This window comes from Corvus moneduloides, chromosome Z (assembly GCF_009650955.1).
Source record: "Corvus moneduloides isolate bCorMon1 chromosome Z, bCorMon1.pri, whole genome shotgun sequence".
In the NCBI taxonomy this organism is placed as follows: Eukaryota; Metazoa; Chordata; class Aves; order Passeriformes; family Corvidae; genus Corvus; species Corvus moneduloides.
In genome coordinates, this window is record NC_045511.1 from 60,746,148 (window position 1) to 60,766,125 (window position 19,978).

At 39.1% G+C, this 19,978-nt stretch overlaps 1 protein-coding gene and 1 long non-coding RNA gene across 21 annotated transcripts in view; one reads left to right on the plus strand and one right to left on the minus strand.

Moving 5' to 3' along the window:
- The window catches only part of LOC116437518, a 28,379-nt gene extending 13,793 nt beyond the window's left edge, over positions 1-14,586 (minus strand). Inside the window, exons 1-2 of the long non-coding RNA XR_004237345.1 lie at positions 13,619-14,586; positions 432-438 (exon numbers count right to left, since the gene is read on the minus strand). This is a non-coding gene — a long non-coding RNA (uncharacterized LOC116437518). The remainder of the gene's footprint in view (positions 1-431; positions 439-13,618) is intronic.
- An 83-nt stretch (positions 14,587-14,669) lies between these two features.
- MPDZ (multiple PDZ domain crumbs cell polarity complex component) overlaps positions 14,670-19,978 on the plus strand; it is a 95,456-nt gene continuing 90,147 nt past the window's right edge. For 18 of the 20 annotated variants that reach the window (XR_004237344.1, XM_032095195.1, XM_032095198.1 and 15 more), the window contains exon 1: positions 15,021-15,108. The gene's annotated coding sequence lies outside the window, so the exon portion shown is untranslated. Of the gene's footprint in view, positions 14,926-15,020; positions 15,109-15,721; positions 15,810-19,978 lie in introns of those variants that run through there. The other 2 variants (XM_032095196.1, XM_032095197.1) reach the window with 2 other exon arrangements.

Here is a 19,978-nt window from a genome sequence, read left to right on the forward strand (position 1 = left end):
GCAATGTGGGACTGATTACTGGCTTTCAGGAGAACTGTGGAGATTGTAAATAATACGTCTGTTGAGTTTGATGAAGAAATGTCAAACTTTCTATGATTCATGAAGCCAAGAAGGATGTCAGTCAAGAAGAGACCTGGTCCCAATTATCTTGGCATCTTTATAGAACTTTGTGCATTTCTCAAATCATTCACAAAATATTCCACCTCTTTACAGGAAACTGATATTTGTATATAGACAAGATACAGATAACGGAGGTCAGAGGGAGGAGACAGGAACATATAGCTTGATGAAATGTCTACATTTCAACTTACTCTGCTTACTATTCCATCCTGGGGGCCCTCACATGAGTTTCTGAAAACTCAAAGAGGTAGAACAATTTGCCCATAATGATTTTATTTAACTTGATAGTAGTTTGTACTAATTACTTTAACAGTTTAACTATCATTTAACAGTTTTTCTTCTCTCTGCTTCTTCTTTGGTTTCAGGTAAACATCTTAACAGATCTCATTCTGCCATGGACTTCGGGTTTTGGAGCGAGTTTTGTGTTTCTCTGTCAACAGTTAATGACACCATTAGCATCTAAATCATCATGGAGAATCTAATTTTCTGCAATAAGTGTCATGACTAGTATCAGTTATCACAGGAAAAAATAAAGAATCACGGTCTTGGCATACAAAAACTTAAAATAAGGAAGAACAGCACAGTAAGCTATTTTACTTTCTAATGAGATTCTAAACATAGCAATTCATTATATATGGCTCCACCAACTTAACCGCCTATATAAGCCACCATGCAGTTCACTCAGCTCTGAACTCTACCTAGAAAGATCAGAGAAAGCTACAGTTACCTTTGGTACATTATAGCTGTGCCTTTGGAAGGATAATCCTAGGTTTCTGGTTGGAAAAAGTCAAGTTCCAATACCTATTTCTGTTAATGCTACATATTTATGTACATTCAATAGGTTTTGGGGCAAAAAAAGAGGAAATTTAGAGTTACTGTTCAGAAAGTAAAGAAGATGCCTAGAAAATACCTCTTACATTTTTTGAACAGAAGCTCCCTTCAAGCTTCTGAAGCTATAAATGAAAGACTATAAAAAAAACAGACTCAATATTTTCCAAACCCATCACACTAACTGTTTCATGATATAACTTTCATTAGTACACTTTCATTTGTCTGCAGTAGTGAATACGAAGAATATACTCTTATATTGTAGTTGAGTTCAATGGTTACACTGACATCTACTGGCAAAATAATATTTTTAACTACTATGTGTGACATTTAAGGTAAAAAACTACAAGCCACGTAAAAAAATTACATACCACAAGTTGTGGTATAAGAAAACATTACTTTGTGCAAGTACTTATTTTCCTTTGCCTTTTTTTTTTCCTCTAATACAACTAGCTATGCTATTTTCCTCAGATCTTGCTAATAATGGAATATATTTTAAGAATCTACATTTCAATTTATATATTTAAGATGTATATATTTGTAAGGAAGTGTACCACACAATTTGACTACTTGGACTGGTGTTTTGCTTGGTTGGTATACCAGCCAATTTGGCTGGGGTTTTTTAGCACTCCCTAGAGATGCACTGAAAGGGAATGGGGATGCTACAGGATAATTTGGTACTAAACGAATGTCATTACAATGACATAACAAGTATACAACCCAAATTTAACAGGAGACATGTTTATCTGGGTCATGTTTAAATAGCCCAAGTATGGCATCAGAACTGCTGTGTTATGACTCTGACAGTAGAGACATCCTGCACCACAGTGTCTGCATGAGCACAGAAAAACAACCAACTCTCTCCTGCCGTCACCTCTGACTGAAGTTGTTTTGACACTTCTTGGATGAATTTTTAATTTATATCTGCCCAGGCACATCATGAAATGGAATGGAATTCCATTAAAAATGAGCATGCTAAAAAGCTGATAGGCAGGGAGCAGTACACATGAATGTTCACAAATCATGTCCTTAAAGCATAGAAAGACAAACAAAACAAAACTTAAAATGTAATATAATTTCAAGGGAAAGGGTCCTCAGCTATTTAAGACACAAAAGAGAGTATGTCAGTCTATTTTTTAAACATCAGTCTGCAACTTTAAAATAGATAACTTTTGCTATATTTTAGTTGTTTTCTTCCTCAAAATCTGGAAAGAAAAAGATATGTTAGGGAACCACCTTTTAAATAAAGTTTCACTGCTAGATTTCCAGTTGCATTTTTAAAAAGTCCAGGGTAGGGGATGTTCTCTCTGATTTTGGTTGAGCCCTCTGATTGCATATCAGAATTTTATATCTTGACTAGAGGAGGAAGATACATTGGTTACTCTGCCAGTTCAGGATGGAGAAAAAAGACTAAGAAATAAGTTCCTCTGATATTTAATAAGAAATTTGTATGCTTTGTCTTTCTAACATCCTTTGGAACAATTAGTGGAATAGCTCATTTATTTAATAATGAAGTTGCAGGGTTTGTATAGCAGCTGTTGATTAATTTCTATCTATGCTTATCATTAAATCTACATGCACAAAATACCAAAATAACAGATTACAAGACTCTGCTAAGCTGGACAGAGCAACACTTGAAAGTGTTGAGTTATGGTTTACCTGCAGTCACACAGGAACTACAGTTTCACATACTCCTTAAACATGCTTATATTTTTTATCTCATGTTTTGGACTTTATCTAAAGTGTAAGAAATTATGAAGTTGGAGATAGAGGTACAGTAGTCTCGATAAGTGATTAAATGCTTATTTTGGGAGGTTAAAATGCTGAGCGATATCATAGAACCACAGAATCAGAGCATTAACTAGGTTGCAAAAGACCTCTGAAATCATTGAATCCAACCTATGACCTAACACCACTTTATCAACTAAACCATGGCACTGAGTGCAGCATCAAGTCTTTAACACCTCCGGGGACAGTGACTCCACCACCTCCCTGGGCAGCTCATTTCAATGGCCAGTCACCTTTCTGTGAAAATTTTTTCATAAAGTCCAGTCTAAACTTTCCCTGGTGCAGCTTAAGGCTGTGTCCTCTCATTCTGTCAGTAGGTGCCTGGGAGAAGAGGCCAACTCCCACCTGGCTACAGCCTCCCATCAGGCAGTTGTAGAGTGATAAGGTCTTCCCTGAGCCTCCTCTTCTCCAGGCTAAACAACCTCGGCTCCATCAGCCTCTTCTTACAGGGCTTGTGTTCTACACTCTTCATCAGCCTTTTTGCCCTTCTTTGGATGCATTCCAGTTATCTCAACATCCTTCCTAAGTTGGGAAGTTGATTATCAGTAGCTTTAAGTGTGAGGATATTTTGAATGTGTGAAGATCTTATATTATTTTAATTTAAACAGCATAACCCCATTCGATAAATCCTTGTATGCTTCAGTCTTTATAAGGATACACAACTCAGTGAGTTTGCCCAGAGAAACTGCTGACCAATAGCCATGTTAAATGCTTTCCCTGTATGATGTGCAGGTTTCTAAAACTACAATGAATTACAAGCAAGCTGGCACAATCTAAACATCTTGACATGACATCGTCTCGTAGCATTAGAACAAGGCATTAGGAATATAAGCTAATTTATATTAAATGGTTATTATTTTTAAAATGTTTAAAAGAGTATTTGAAAAGCTATTTAAAAGACTGATTTTTTCTTCCTATAGATAGTAACACTATGAAAACCAGCTTTTAGTTGGAGCCATCCAACTAAGTACTTCACAAATATTAGGTAAAAACATAGTTCTTTTGCAGTGTTAATTTGTGAGAATTACATTCTTTTTATAATTTTCAATACAAAATAATCCTTACATATAATTTCATAATGCCTAAGGCTGTGGTAACGGAAAAACAAAACTGATATTCAGGGTGAAAATAGTGAATTTATTTAAGGTATTATGGAAATGCTGCTGTAACTAGAAAGCCTAAATATTTGAAAATGAGACTTTAGTACTCCTAAACAGACCCAGAGCTTACCTTTTATTTTCCAGCTATAATCATATTGAGACAGAGCTTGCTCTCTTTACAAGGAGACAAAAGTGAGAATAGTGGTAAGTTGTTACAGATGCTTTTAGAAACTTCTCATGCAAGTAGATATAGCATTTAAATATTTAAAGTAATAATTTTTCCATCACATGCCTTATGTATTGGAAAATTTTGCCACCTGTGGCCAAACCTACCACGTACTTTATGACAGTAGACTTGAAAACCATTTTTAAAGGACTTTCAGTAGTGAAAACAAGGGTTCCAGCATGAATTTGTCAAATCACTGATGCTGGGAAGGTCATCTTAGGCAAGACAGCCCAACTTTTTCTGTAATCTGGGGTGTCAGATTTTAGATCTGTAATAGTGGGTCCAGAGGAGGGCCACAAAATTGATCAAAGGGCTGGAACTCCTTCCCTCTGAAGAAAGCCTGAGTGAATGGTGATTGTTCATCGTGGAGAAGAGAAGGCTCCTAGTGCAGCCTTCCAGTACTAAAAGTAGAGTTGATAGGAAAGATAGAAAGAGACTTTTTAACAGGGCCTGTAGTGAAATTTTGGTTGGGCATAAGGAATAAATTATTTATGAGGATGATAAGACACTACAACAAGCTGCCTAGAGAAGTCATGACTTTAAGTTTCATTTCATGAAACTAGTACTTGCAGTGGAAGAGGCCATGAACTTTTGTTTTCCACTTTCCCTTTTTATCCCATTTTCTGCTCTATAGTGTCCCTCAAGCCAGTCAATGCTGGCTCCCTGTATGCAAAGAATGAAGTAACTATTACTGCATCTATTGTGAAAAAATGTTGCCCCAGTCAACTAACCTGTGCATCTACAATTTCAACAATTTTCACTACAAACATTGTCTGTAATTTACAGTACTGTAAAACATTGATGTGAACTTTTCATTCCTTGCAGTGTATATTTCATAGTTGTGTTTACATTATGCAACCACATGGGTGTCAGGAGCAGGATGATTACATTTGCACAATGTGTACCTCAGCCAAAATGCTCCATTGCCCAGAGCAAATTAGCGGAGTCATAGAATTATATAATCATAGAATATCTTGAGTTGGGAGGTACCCACAAGGATCATCAAGTCCAGCTTTTAGCGCTGCAGAGGACATCCCCAAGAGCCACAACATATCCCTGAGAGCATTGTCCAAATGATTCTTGAACTCTGGCAGGCTTGAAGATGCACTAATGTGTATCTAATGTTTCCGGTACCTCAGCCATCTCTGAATACCTGAAGCTAGGCTCTGACCCTGCAAAGCAGTGTATTGTGACATGCTGGCATATCTGAAGTGCTAAGTAGCAACAAGGAGTCAGGACTGATCCCAGCGGCAGCGTGAACCACCATGGAGACAAACTCTGCAGAGAAACTACTACGGACCTGAATTCTTTCCTGCTCTATGGACTTTTAATAAGTGCAGCAAGTTTCAGTGATGGATACTTAATAACATTATGTGCCCCACTTCATCTGATACTTGATAAACGTATTCCTTGAATATTCCTTTAGTTTATCTTGGGTGTCCATCTGATTTTTTAAAAAATTTTGACTAGAAATTAAGAAACCTTTCTTGGACCCATCTGCCAAATTAATTTGAAGTATAAATCTATTCAAGCATCTATGCCAAAAATCTATCAGATTTATTATTTCACTCACTGGGGAAATGCTCACAGAGTTTTAAGAGATGTTCACATTACTTAGAGTTTGCATTTCGCCCCATGCCCCAGTTTTAGCAAGTGTCTTCAGTACCTCTGAATTAGAAGGCACTTTTGTTCCCACAGGAAAGTGGATTTCTCAAATATCTCATCAAGGTCAAAAAATCACTTATGCTTTGCCACTCTTGTAAGAAAAGTACACTTACAAGCAAGGCATGCCTGTCACTGCTGTACTTGGTACGCAAGCCACAATCAGACTGTTGATGCTTATGGCTTAATGAAAGCCTGAGACAGCTGAGAGTCAGAAGGCAAAACTGGTATTTTTTATCAAAACTGTTTATAACTGGAGATAAAAATACAATTTTTGAATAGAATTGGAGAGGCAAAATAAGTCTTATTACACTATTCAGCATACGAATTTTCCTGTTAAATAATTTCAAGGATTTTCTAAAGAAAATTCATACAAAAAATCAAATAAATATGCTAAAGATATTATTTTGTAACTAATAACAGAATACTCTGAGTTGGATGGGACCCACAAGGATCATCAAGTCCAACTCATAAGTGAATGGCCCAAACTGGGATCAAACCCACAACCTTGTTATTAGCACCATACTCTACCTAACCGAGCTAAGCTCATGTTCCCAGACTTGAAAGCATAGCATGAAATAAGAGACCATTTGGATTTTCCTGAGACAAAAACCAAGGTAATGAATGTAAAGCTGGATCCAAAGAAAATATGATTGATCCAGTTTCTTAAAAGTTTGCAAGTAAGTTAGACACCTATGACCTTGCTGTGGCTTTCAAGGCCTTCATGGAAGCACTGAGGTATAGGCAGACACCATTTTTCTTAGAAAATGATACTGGCCCTAAAACTGCCTTATCAAGGAAGAACATAGACAAGGATATTCAAATCTTTCTCACTTGCTGGGCTGAGGGATTTCCTATTACTTCATATTTATAGATTGCAAAATTTTTTGGTTATTTCATCCCTGAAACAAAGGCTTGTTCCTTTTTGTGTGGAGTAGAGACATCTACATATATACAGAGTAGTTTCATGGGCAGACTCTCCAGCTGGATTGTAGCAGACTCTACCAATTTTATTTCCTCCCCTTACTAGGACTGAAGGCTCTCTTGATCAAGGACTTTACTATGACATTCCTGGAGGGATTTAGGTGAAAGACTTTTGGGTTTAGATGTCAATAATGCCATGTATGAGGAGGATGAGATGAAACAGTCTTGGTGTCAAAGGCATAGACTGTGCCCAACTCAGCATATTAATAGTGAGGATAACACAGGTTATTTTTGCAAGAAATGTAAATTTAAATCCCTTCCAAGAGGGATCTCAATTCATATGCCTTGTATGCCAAATTCTTTCTCAAAAATGGAGACACAGGATTCCCTTTGGTCCTTGTGGTATCTCCACAGGAAAGTATTTTCTATAAGAGAAGTCTGGGTACAGTCTCCAAAATCAGATAGAAAAACACCTAATTTATGAATTCTAGCAGGACTTACCTGAGGGTACACCAAAAATACATTAGGAAACAAAAATGGACTCACCTAGGTAAATTAGATTTCCCAAATACAATGTTGGTGGCTCTCAGGCAGCAGACCTGGATGGGGCTGGGTACTGGGTGTAGCAATACTGGCGGCCTTCTCTAGCCACTCACACAGATCTGAAGAAAGACTCTTGAATCTCTCCAGCTTGAACTAATTCTGTAAGAACTGTTTCTCTCTAACTTTTCTAAGGATAGTTTCTACTCCCAGGTCCACAATTTATTTCACTACAGTGGAATGGACAGTGGCATTATAACAAAAAGCACCTGCAGAAGGCATCTGCAGCAAGGGTGACCTTGCAAGCATGGATGTCTGAAAGCCCCAGAAATGTTCTTGCAATTAAGTCCATGTGAGTTGTCATGCATTAGATTCTAGAAAAGGAGAACACATTTAATGACTGCAGGAAGGAGGGAGAAAGGCTGACTTTGAGCCTCATGAGTGTGATGATGCACTCTGTGTTGCTGGGCAGGGGGTTATATAGAAACTAGTGGGTCTAACTTTGTATACAGATAGTTTATGCAGACAGCAGTCCTAAAAACTACAAGCATTTTTCTCCTGATGCTGGCTTCACTTCTGTTTCTCTTGTCAAGTCTTTCCTATTGAAAAACATACAAGAGGGATCAGGAGGTGTAGAAACATTTCTCTTGCTGTCTGAAGCAGCTCCTCTCTGCTGTTTGAGTAGCATTTACAAACAAGTGTGCATTGTGCAATTTTCATTCTTCATGTTCAAGAAGGTCTGGGTATGCTAAGGCAATACTGGATTATGAGACAGACTAGGTTCAATATTTCTGTTTTCCTTACCTTCATGTTTCTGTAGTTGCCTGGGCATTTATAGTTCTGTTTTTCAAAGCTCAAGTACCCAAATAATAGGGACATGAAAGAGAAGAACATGAGAGGGAAAGAGTGATTTTTGCTTAGTTGTTTAATTTTATTTTTGGAAGTGACGTTACTATTATTCATTCCTACTACGTATAAATTAGATTCAGAGTTCAAATATTATTAACAGGAGCTTTAAAATTCATCACTTTGCAGTTGTTAAATCCATTTCCTCTAGGTTTATCCCCTTGGCAACAAAAAATAAAGGACACCCATGTAATGAAAAAAACAAATGGCAGCTCATCTGAGCCAGTCTTTGCATAAGATTCTGACTGGGTGGGGACTAAATGTTGTCTCAAGTCATAAAACTGGAGGAAACTTATTACAGCCTTGAGACTTTGTCCCGTGCTCTGCACACTGTATGAATCCTTAAAAGGCTGGAGAAAACAAAAAAATATTGTACTTAGCTAATGACAGTGGCTACACCATCTAGCTAGAGAACAAACTATTTTTTGCATACAAGGTTGTGATACTGATAGGTAACCACTTAACTCCTGAAAATGAGGGATTCCACTTACTACTGCGAGTTTAGATGGAGTATTGATTCTTATTTTTATATATAATGGAAGTTTCTGGCACTTACTGACCAGCTGAGGGCAAATTTGCTTGTTTCATATCAAAGTTTTTAAGAGCTCCTTATGACAATACCACTATGAGAAGAACCCTTCTCTATAAGACAAGCAGCTGCCCTAAATCAAAGTGGACTTTAACAGAAAAAAGGCATTTACTGAATTAGTTTCCTGCTCTAACAGAGCTTTTTAATGTTGCAGTTGGACTAAATTTAAATTTTCTCCATTTGCTAAAATGACTTTCACTTAGTGTTAAATTCCTATTTAAGAACAAACTAAAATGAAACTTTCATTTGTCAGATACTTGTATAAATGAGCTTATTCCAGAAATGCCAACTTTTTTATATCTTCTGGTCTGCTGAAATCTCTTTTCTCTCAGTGTTTTTTCATCGTTTTCTTAGTACTTTCTTGTGGCTTGTAGGAATGGTGAACTTTACAGCACTTGAGTACGAACAGAGGAAGAAAAGACCTTCAAAGAATCAAACAAATCATAAGGAATTTACATCAGTGAACCTGACTGAGACTCCAAAAACGCAGCCAATTACAAACATGCCCACTCATATCTGGGCCAATAGTCTGTAGCACAATGCATCAAAAGTTTCCTCCTTACATCCAGCTGGCTGAATAGGAGATATTTTCAATAACAGAAAAGTTTCCTCCACTCTTCTTGTTTTTACAGGTGCTAATCCTGCTAAATAAAATACCTTTGGTATGGAAGGACAGGTATAATAGCTATTAAAGCCTTTTTCCTGGGTAGCTTCTTCAAAATAGTGGAGTAGCCTTCTTTGGGGATGTCACTGGCCATCCATAAATGACTGGGCTGATGTGAATGAGCAATATGTAGTTTTCAAGTTCACAGGCAGATGGATATATTCTTTGCATGTTTGGATTTTGGACTCTCCGTACTGTACCAACACCATGCTGTAACTCCTAGTCTGTAATAATCACATTTTCAATGCAACTATGGTCTAATGGTATCAAAGGCGGTTAATAATAGCAGTAATACTAATAGCTTTAGTCCCAACCCAAAGTTCACCTACATCATAAACAAGATAAAAGGACACAGACGTGCATTTCTGCCTCTTCTCTATATATAAGTTAAAACTAAAAACATACAGCGTCATGTGGAATCAGATCCCTTGGAAAAGCAATGGAACAAGGTTGGTTGCATGGTCTCTGTGTACACACAGTGCCTTGGCGAAGCTATCTGTAAAGCTTCATTGCCCTCTCAAACAGGCTACAGCTCTAATCTGTCCATGGCTGGGACAGTGTAGTGAGTTGATACCATTTTGATGGTTCGGTAGGTAGGGAACTATTCATCCAAAATGGGTAATATCATGAACGTTTTTGTGAACAAAAGTCCTAAGACTGCCAATTCAGAGATGTACTTTTTCCTAAGATTTTAACTCTGAAAATCACTGAAAGCAAAATACTTCTCCAATTTCACATTTGGATGAGAAGCAGAGACTTGAAGACAACGTGTACTCTTACATGTAATCTGCATCATACACTGCACAGGGCAAGATATCAGATACATTGATTAGCTAAATTGTGCATATGGAGGCAATTACTATTTGGACAGTGATAAATTGCAGAGCCATACAACAAATCATTCTACACATATTGCTGTGCTTTCCTTTAGTTTTGTCAATTCATCTGTACATAAACTCCTGAACTAGTCAGGTCAGGTTCCTTTCATTCTGAATTTTTTAGAACTAAAGGAAGTGTCATGCAGGAGCTCCTGTTTTTCCTAACACAAGAATTGCTAATGAGATACTGCCTTGTCTTTTCAAATACTGGAACAACTGTTGCATTCTCAAGCATACCCAGATCACATGTTGCTCTGACTACGTCCCTTGAGGGACTTCTGAAAAAAGCTTTTAAAATTAGGTTGTCTGAGAGTAGAGTCTGTCGAATATGTGGAAATCTCTAGCAAAATACAACATTTGAAAAAAAAAAAAAAAGCCATAATCTGATGAAACCAGACACTCCTTGTAGGTATTATGTGTCTGGAGAATTTATGATAAGGTTAATATTCTTTGTCACTTATTTGGCTTCACTTCTCTGCTGTGAGCAAGGCCTGTGGCTTTAAACAATCCTGTTTGTGTGTAAATAAATGCTCTTTTAATTTGTCATAATTTCAAGTATTTTGTTTTGTATTTATAAATAATTAACATACCTTTTATGACTTTTTTACTCTGTTTTACCTTACAGAGCATACATTCCCTTCTGCGCATATGTGTAGGCTCCAATAGCAATCATAACAGTTACGAAGTATGTCCCCAGGGAAGACAATTTCCCAAAGAACCTTTAAAATGTAAATCTATGCACCATTCTTGCCAACATGCAGGCTTCAGTAAGTGAAACTAATATTTGCTACTTGCCAGCATAATAATCCAAAAACTGTGTAAATTTCAAACATGAAGAGAAAGTGACCGATTTTTAACTCTGTGTAACAACATACATGGTGTTACCTCCAGTAATAGAAGTAACTGCATAGTTACACCATCTGACTTTTGAAGTGTAACTTTTACATTGAGATGATGAGAAGAGTTTTATATTTAATACTGTATGCTTCTGCTAGTATAACTTATTCTACTCTAAAGAGCTCCATGAAAAAAGATGATGATCCATCCTTATTTGGATAAGGACAAAATGCATAACCACATACTTAAAATATTTAGATTAGCAGCTATAGCAATTAGGATCATAGTTACCTTTGATTTCAGATTGGTTTTATACAGCTTAATTCCACTTAATGCAATGGATTACTTTTGCTTTACATAGCTGGGAATAAAATTTATGTAATAAGTTATTACCATTCTCTAAAAGGGAAGATGGTAATTAATGGGGTTTTTAACTTAAAATTTGAGCAAATGCTATAATGAAAAGTATAATATTGTGTCTATGCATGCATATATACATATGAATATACATTAAGAAAAATATGCTGTCATATTGAAGAGTAAGGCTATAAAAGCAGAAATGTATCCAATTTTTAATCAAGGTAGTACTTATGAAAAGTGTTTATTGGTCTCTTTTCATGTTTTATTCCAAGTTCAGGGATGGAATATTTCAAGCATAAATATAAAACATATAAATATTCTTGAGTCCTTCCTGACAGGATTCTTCTTGGTCCCTAAAATATATATTCTACCCATTCTGCAGTGGGGCATGCAATAATAATGCCCGTACCAAATATGATACCCAGAGTGATGAAACTAAACAATTACTGTTATGAATACTTTTTTTTTGTTAGGGAATAAATAGATGTGTGCCATAAATGTCATCAAATGTGTTTCATAGGCAATATCTTCTCACAGCGAAGTCAGTACTTGTGACTCAGATAGAGCAGAATCAGTCTCATTTCATTGCACAGATCCTGTTCCCATTACTATTTTAAAAGGCTGCATCCCCAACAGCAGCCTGATGAATGATTTAATGGACACACAGCCTTGTTTCTGGTGCCCTGTTATTTCTGTGCACGCTTTTTTTCTGAGTTTACTTCTCCTTCATGTCTTCCAATAAATCTAAGCAGCAGATCATTAATATCAATATTTTATTTATTTAAGTAAATCAGCAAGGCAGACATCTCATCCAATATTGATACTTTGACCATGAGTATATTATAAATTGACCTGAGAAATGAAATATATCAGGATGTTAATACTAGAGAAGATAAAATGAGGGTTTCTTTAGACCCTCTTCACCTTTTCCTTAAGAGACCTTTCTGACAGAATATTTTCTTATGGATTTTGTAGTCATAGCAGTCTTTTGATGAAAGCATAGGATTTAAAAACTGCATGCAATTTTTATTTAAAATCACTGGAATAAATATGTGTAGATATAACAAGTATTTGTAGTTAGTTAAGACATTTAGCCTTGAAATACAAAGTAGATTCTCTTTTTCATATTTTAAGGATCTCTCAAGATTGCACAACAACAGTGGCCACACTCCTTACAGGAACAAAGCCATGACATAACTTAAAACGTGGTGCGTCACTGTACATAATGTAACCCACACTAAGGAAATTATTAATACTTTGTGACCCTCTTTTTCTAGGAAGGGGCTGGAGAGGTCTTACTTTATAACAAAAGGAAGAAATAAGTAAATACAAATTGCTGATGTCTTTCAAGTTAACTTTCTAAAGCTAATACCAGTTATATCCACAAGACCAGGTGTGTACTCCAAACCCTAATAATTTGTTTTGCTGTTTGCTAGAACTGTGCCTGCATGGCTCTTCATCAGAGGCATCAGCTACTGCGGACAAGAGCTCACTAGGTTACTGTGTTACAAATTCCCATTACAGTTTTATGTTTATTGTATGCAGAGTTGTATGTTCACTGAGAGGGCTCAGTTTGTGTGTACAGCTATGTTGGCATAATTATACTCATGCAAATATTTTTAATACAGGCAAGGCCTAAGGTAGCCCAATGGTCTGAACTTCAGTAACTATCGTCTACTTAATATATACTCCAAGGACTTGACAAAATCTGAATATAATTTAAAATGTATTTCTACTTGAGAATAGCAGCCTGTATGTTAAAAAACTTCTGAAAGGTATATCCCATACAAAGCCAAATTGCACCAGGAAGAAGTATTACGCAAGTAATGCTGTTGTACATCAGGAGTCCTGTTGCACCTAATTTTGCCCAGTTTTTTGTCCAAATAGACTTAATAGAATCACTGTATTTTGTTTCAGTTGTATGCCATGGTTAAAGCCTGAGCAACAGGAAAAAATTACAATAGCTGTCTCATTTTGTACTTATCTAATCAACTGTGGCTTATTCATTGAACAATGATACATGGAAACAAACTGTAATTTATTTTTAAGACTTTATTCTGGATTTAATAAAGGTTCATGTAACACACAAAGTTGGTAGGACAGTTACAGAGCATTCAATGTCCTAGCTATAGCAGAGCCTCTGTTTGGTTAAAAAGCAATATGCTTACCAGCACATGCCAGACTGAACAAGGGAACAAGGGAAAAGAACTATTGTTAAAAAGGTGTAATTACATGCATATTTCAGTATTTAGCAGAGGAAAAGGCAGCTAATCATTTGGAGTTTTTCAATCCACCAGCTGTAACAAGAGCAAGCAAGAGAAATATTGTTTAGTGATTCAAATTTTTTTCAGAATTCAATTTTCTAAATAAAATTAAAAATGTACAAAGGGCTGGGTTTCTTAAAGTTTACATGTTAAGTGTCCTGCTAATTAAAGTTTTTGTAGTGGGATTGCATTTATTGATACTCTTGAAAATAGATAGGGCAGTATTCCATTCTATCTTCATAACATTAGGTTTCCTTAAAAAGTTTGTGTGACCAAAAAAACCCCAAAAAAACAAGCCAACAACCAAACACTTACACCCCCTTCCCCCTGAATATGACGACACTTAAGGTTAAAATCTGTTTGGAAGAAGAACCGAACCAAGCCAGAAGGCAACGAGACAAAAAGCTCACGGAGCTTCTGCAGAGCCAGAGTCAACATGCCTGGTGGACAGCCGGGGTCCATCTCCCTCTGCAGGGGGTTTACCTCAGCTGAGCCGCCTGAGAGCATCTACATCAAAAAATTATCTTCTGTAAAGGAAAAGGTGAAACCGTGACCCTGATGACATTTGCTAGAAGTGAAGTTAACAAACAGCAAAACAATTACACTTTTAGCTGAACTTATGTTTTGGGGGGGTTTTGTGTTCACTGCAAACACCTCTGCATTACGTGCTTTATTCTTAGACATATATATATATGAAAGACACAGCACCTTCCTTACAAAATTTTAGTTAACACACTAACCAGCCGCTGCATCGAGGGAAGAGCCATCCCTTCATTAACTCTGTGACCTTATAAATAATTTTGTCTAACTTCATCATGTGTTGTTTGTTGATCTTGGCATCTTAATTTTTTTTAACAGTTCCAAACATTTCCTATTTTCCTCCCTTCCAGGCCAGGCTCATCTTGTTCCACCAGAAGGGGTATGGCTGATGGCCGGGCTGGCAGCAAGCGGGGCCAGGCCCGGCCGCAGGCAGCGCCGCACCACCGGAGAGAGGCAAGGGCCAGCCTGCCGCCGCCTTCACTTCACGGGCGAACCGGGGAGGTAAACCGGGGTAGCCCGGCTCCCCCGTCTCATCTCGGCAAGGCGTGCACTCCGGCATCTGCGGGGAGACAAACTTTGAGGGCAGGGCCGCGACGCGACAGGCCGGGAGAGACGGGGCCGAGACCCCCAAGCGTGCCCCGCAATCCCCTGGACACCCCCGCCCACCGTCGCTGCGGGCGGCCGCCCCAGCCCGCCCCGGTGAGACCCGCGGGAGGGGGGTGCTGCGGCGGCCCGGGGGGGCGGCGGGGCAGGATTAGGTTTCAGGCCGCCGGGGCGTGCCCGAGCGCGCTGCCCCCGCGGCGCGGCTCGCTCAGCGCCGCTACTCGGGCGCGGGAAGGGCGGAGAGCGGGGCTGGGCGGCGGGGCCCGCCGAGCCGCTGGGGTAAGCAGGGTGCTGGGCCGGGCGGCGGGGAGCGGGGGGAGCTGGCCCGCGTCGTTCTGTGGGGATGCGGACCGGGGAGGGTGGGGAGGGCCCGCCGCGTCGCTGGAGTTTGAACGGCCTTTTAAAACGCGTTTGTCTCTCCAAGTTTTATTTATTATTGTTCATTTGATCCGACGGGTTTTGCCGGGGGGGCTGGAGGAGGAGAGAGGCCGTGGAGCCGCGGGCGGGAGGGCTGAGCCTGTTGCTGTGTCCCGGCACATCCCCCTTTTCTCGCCCCCAGCCGGCCGCGGGCGGTGAGAGCGGCTGTGGGGGTCGGGCTGGGTCGGGGTTCCGGCCTGCGGCGGGCGGCCCGCGCCTCGGGCGGCCTGGCGGGGCGTTGTCCTCACGCAAACAAAAGCCGAACCTCCCCTGATATCCTCACGGAGCCTTGCTGCCCGTTCGCGCATTCCGTTTTCACCCCCTGCGAGTGTTTCGTGACGGGAGGAGGTGTCCTCATCTGCCGCCGTTGCCACAGACCTTGCGGGCGGCCGCGGCCGGCACTTGTGGGCGGCGGCGGCTGCGGCGTTGACACTCGCTGGGAGCCAGAGCCGGACCGGAGGCCCCGGCGACACTGGCGGTGTCCTCCGGCTCCAGACGGGGCGGCGGCCGCGGCTTCTCGGGACTGGTACCTGCTACCGCGCTGGTGTCGGCGCTCCCCGCAGGTCCGACCCCGCTGTAGCGCTCCAGCCGCTTCCCCGTGCGCGTTTAAACGTAACGGGTTTGGCTGGGGGGAAGCGGAGGGCGAGGGGCGCCCGCGGTTGTACCCTTTGATGAGTTCGGGTGCGCAAAGAAAAGGCATGGTTCGTTTCTCGTGTCCCCCCTTGCTGCCAGCACCTCCCTAAGTTACTGGAAAGAGTAGTAGGAGGAAAGAAAAAGAAAACTCACAAAGCCGACCTTTTGAACTCCGTGTACAGCACTTAACAAATTTGGTTTGCCACTTGGCTGAGAAATGTTGTGGTTTTATTTTTGTTTCCTTTTCCTTGTCGTTTGCTTTTGTAAACACTGCCTCGTCCAGGTGTATTTTTGTGCATGTAGAAGATTTTTCAGGCGTATTTTAATACATGTAGAAGATTTTTCTTACTATAAACTGTTGGATAGAAAACGTCCTTACTGGCTTTGGTGCCAGAGGGGGTGTCAGGAATCTGTCACTGTAGGAGAGCAGTGATTTACTGAAATCAAGCGGAAGGGTCTGAATTCTGCAGTAGCGGAAGTTCTATTGTGTGATGTCTTGTGGTTTCCATATCACCACTGCGTTTTCCAAGATAACAGCGACTGGTTGGTAGGGAAGAATCTAAACTGGAAAAGGGGAAAATGGTAAAATAGTTTTTGGGCGTGTTACTTGATGCTTCTGTGGAAATTGGAAGTAATTGGAACACTAGGAGAAAAGAATGCAAGTGGAAAATATCTAAGGACATACTCACCTTAACAAGCAGGATTTTTTAGACAGAGAACATAAATTTTCTTTATTGTTACGCATTTTTAGCTTGCTTATTTTTATCTCTCCCATCTTGTTAACAGTAACATGCATGTAACATTTAGTGATTAGACTGGTGTTCCTAATGGCATCCTTAGTGCTTTGAAGAAGCTTTTCGCTAGGAACTGGATACATTCTCCCCTCTTCTCACTAGGAAAGTTGAATCAGTATCAGCACTAGGGAAAGAGAACTGCGCTACTTACATACTAATGGATGATCTTTTTGTTCCACCTGGTCCTGGTCTGTGAATTCTTCAGAGGGGAATGTCTTACAGCTTCTCAGTCATGCAGATAGCTGTAGATGGTTTTAACAAGTAGTACTTTACTCAGTATATTGAGAACCATTTTAAAGACCTTTTAAATCTCTGCTCCGTGTTTCACATTAAAAAAATTCTAAAATTCTGTGAAGTGCGCCCAGTACATTTTCTAATTGGCTTTATATTTGAGCATTCTGGTGAAGCAGTTTTGGCCAATACAATGCCATGCTGGCAGGATACTGTATCATCATTGATGAGGATAGTTTTGTTTCACTGCTGGTGTTCCCAACAAGTCAATACAAAAATATGCTGGTTTTGCCTAGGCAATATTAAAGTATTTCTTTTGTAGGCTTTTCAGACCCTGTCCTTGCATCTGAGATCCCTTGCACAGTGGTCTTGTTACACAGTGTTATGATTTTCTGTATAAGTCACTTGTTACTGTCACAATACACAAAGAGAAATTTACGTTTTCAGTTTGTAGGGAACTTGGTGACTCTTTGTTGATGCTTACTGGCAGCTGTTCAGAGAGGCTTTGTATTTATTCATTTATGTATGCTGTTTTCACCTCTGTGAAGAATCCAGTATACATTGAGGTGCAACTGCTGTTACATCTATGCTTCATCAGGTTTAATTGAATTTAATGAATATGGTAATCAATTGCCTATGCTTGAAAACATAAAGAGGCAATATTAACCATACCTGTATTTCATTAATTCAGTATACTTAGTGTCCCATATATTCTGAATATGCTAAAAAGTTGCTTTTCAGTTTCTGAAGCTGATGTAGAAGGATTCCAATTGATCTTAATTTAAGATATTTACTGAAAAAATACTTTTTTTGTAAAAGATGATCTGTTTGTTTCATTAACAAAAAAACCCCAAACAAATCCCCCCCGAAACACCCTATTTTGTTGTTTTTGGAATGCTCTTTACAAATCGCTTTTGAATACACTATATCATACACATTTATCAGTAGGTGAAATCATTATGGATAATTCAGGCCCATTTCCCAGTTGCAATTATTAGTTGAATGTCAGTTAACATGGATGTTATATCTTATGCTGATGTAGGTCTTCTTACAGTGTTACAGAACATTATTAATTATACACAGTGAACAGATTGCCAGTTCATGGCATTTTTAAGTTTCTTTAATATATTAGTGTGATGTGTACAGAAGGTTAAAAGTAGTTGAATGTTCAAAATCCTGTTTTCATAGTTTATTCAAAGTACATGATGCTGTTCAGCTCTATCACAGAACTTCTCTTCAACTGAGCCTCTACATCTCTCTATTTTTGATGCATTTAACATTTTGCTAAATTTCAAGAGGCTAGTAATGTCCTTTCAAAGTGCTTAGTCTTAATATAAGCTGTGCAGTACTGCCTTTTTATTTCTGCTTTGAATGTTTCAGAACAATTTTCATTAGCATAGCTTTTAAATGTAAATGTCAGGCATCTCTTGCTTGCTTGTTACATTCCAGGTAGTTGGTGGAAATCTGCTTTGTTCCTTGTGGAACAGTGCACATTAATTTTGCTTGTATTAAATCCTTAATTTGAATCAGTTCTGTCTTTTGTCATCCAGAAGTCCTCAGTCTAGAGTCTCTTGGCTGATGTAAACAAGTGGTTGATGTTAATTTGGCAAGCTTGCATCCTGTCAATAAAATGGTAGGCTAGCCTTTTTTCCCCTTCTTTCTTCCTGTCCACTTTTTGTTTATTCTCTTTTCCCTGTTGGTCATTGCTCTCTGGCATTTATTTTCACACCTTTTGTGTGCTTAAGAAAGTGCTGTATGCAACAGCAAAATTGCATTTGTGACAGTGGAAAAATACCTAGAAAAAAATATGTAGAAAAGCATGAGATCTTTCCGCTTACTGTGAATAGTTTCCCCTGCCTGAATTTTGACCACCTTAGTTCTCCTCCTGGTAGTAGCCAGCATTCAAGAGGTAACTGGGAAAAATAGAAGAACTCTTAGAATCTGCAGGCAAAGCAGAAACTTTAGCAGTAATTAGTATCTCCCACTTCCTGCGTGGTTTTGTTTCCATTCCTGCACCACACAGTGCTAATGCAATATGCCTATTTGAGTGATAGCCAGAGAACTGGGGAGGAAGATGACATGGGATAAAAATCAAGTACTAAAGGATATCTCTAGCACAGACAAATCCAGGCCAAAGTGTTGGATTAGCAGTTTCAAAATACTCTTTTTAGCAGCTATAAAATGCATGTTGTGGTTACCTTGCTGCTTGATTGAAATAGATTTAATTTTAATCTCATGCAACTCCAAGCCAAAGTTTGGGCCTAGAGATCACTCTTAAGATAGGCATTTCCTCTGTATCCTCAGAGCGCTTCAAGTAATGCAGGAGCTACAGGGCAAAGCCTATTACTGTGTTTTCTATCTTTGGCATTTCATGTTTCCTAATCCAGGGCTATGAGCATTAGCTTCCAAGGTATTATCTGAAATGGCTTTTCGAAATAGTAGGTGGAGTATCCGTCAGTGAAACAGAGTAGGTTTCCTTGTAGAAACTAATCAGGTGTGAAAGAATGATCAATGGAAAAGGGTCATCTTTCTATTTTTGTGAATTTTTTGTCTGTTTAGCTAAATGCCTTCTGTGATTGCAGTGGAAAGGAGGTGATCAAATAAATTTTGGACTTTTTAAAAAATTTTGCCACCTGTGAATTTAGTGTTTCAGAAGTGGACAGAAAGAAACCAGAGCTGCAACATGGCAGCTGTTTTCTGGCAACCAATGTTGTCAAAGAAGGGTAGCATAAAGAGTGGCGAAATGTGTATATAACATATTTTTGTTCATTAGCATGAGAAGTATCAAATTTCAGAAGTACAAACTTGAAAGGGATCATCTTTAACTGTCATTTATTCTTGGAGAGAATATGGCACGTTTGTCACCACATACCTGTCTAAAATTACCTGTGTTGTCTATTCTAATGTTCTAATGCAGAAGGAAAAAGAGAAGATGATGAGGCTTGAGATTTTGTCCTTTTTTTTTTCTTTTTGGTTTGTTTGGCTGTTTGTTTGTTTTTGTTTAGTCACAGCTTCCAGCTACCTGTGTCTTTAGAACTTGAAAGTAAATTTAACTTGCTGTTTGCTTAACAGTA